The sequence below is a fragment of the Penaeus monodon genome, chromosome 15 (assembly GCF_015228065.2).
Source record: "Penaeus monodon isolate SGIC_2016 chromosome 15, NSTDA_Pmon_1, whole genome shotgun sequence".
NCBI classification, from domain to species: Eukaryota; Metazoa; Arthropoda; class Malacostraca; order Decapoda; family Penaeidae; genus Penaeus; species Penaeus monodon.
The window spans coordinates 28,850,288-28,850,587 of NC_051400.1; the positions used below are offsets into that span (position 1 = coordinate 28,850,288).

Consider the following 300-nt stretch of genomic DNA (forward strand, 5'->3'; position numbering starts at 1 on the left):
GATTTCCTTTCTAAATCGACAACATCCATTTCTTGCCCACAAAGAGGCCAAAGAAGGGAGGACAAGATGTATTTTCGCTCGTTTTTTCCTCTCCCTTGTCCATGCAACCTTGTCGCCTCCGTGTCCCTGCGAAGCCCCGCGAAGCCCCTGCGAAGCGAGTTAGTGAAGCGAGGCGGCGGAACCACAGCCTGGCGCACCGTCTCTCGCCTCCCACCGCGCACGCTCCTGTACTCATTTAGCCATTCATTCCACTTCCTTGGCGGGTATTCGGGTTATTTCCTTTGGGATTCACGGCGAAGG

At 55.0% G+C, this 300-nt stretch overlaps 1 protein-coding gene across 10 annotated transcripts in view; it reads left to right on the top strand.

Moving 5' to 3' along the window:
* The window catches only part of LOC119581918 (protein sidekick-like), a gene marked incomplete at its 5' end in the record, with an annotated part of 27,628 nt that overhangs the window by 1,468 nt on the left and 25,860 nt on the right, over nucleotides 1-300 (top strand).